Source organism: Rutidosis leptorrhynchoides, chromosome 2 (assembly GCF_046630445.1).
Source record: "Rutidosis leptorrhynchoides isolate AG116_Rl617_1_P2 chromosome 2, CSIRO_AGI_Rlap_v1, whole genome shotgun sequence".
NCBI lineage: Eukaryota > Viridiplantae > Streptophyta > Magnoliopsida > Asterales > Asteraceae > Rutidosis > Rutidosis leptorrhynchoides.
The window spans coordinates 393,607,158-393,607,500 of NC_092334.1; positions in this window are offsets into that span (position 1 = coordinate 393,607,158).

The window sequence follows — 343 nt, forward strand, 5'->3', positions numbered from 1 at the left end:
ATATCGAGTTTCAATTCGCGAGTCAAAGTTTTAAACTAAAAAGTCAACTGATTCTTATAAATTCGAATTCGTAATTTATATGATGTTTTTGTTGAAATTTTCGATCCCCGAAGGTTTTAGGAACAATGTTATACATAATTCATGTAGTAACTTCAGTTTAAAAATGTCTAGAAATCGAAATCAAATTTGGTGTTCATGTTCTAGTCGCAAGGTCTGTACAGGGGTTTTTTTTTCTTCGTATCCGTCGATCAACCTTCTCCAATATAGATCGATTATAATCCAAATTCAAGACTTCATTCAATCCAACAAATTGTTATTGGGATTAGGGTGTGCAACCTGTCGA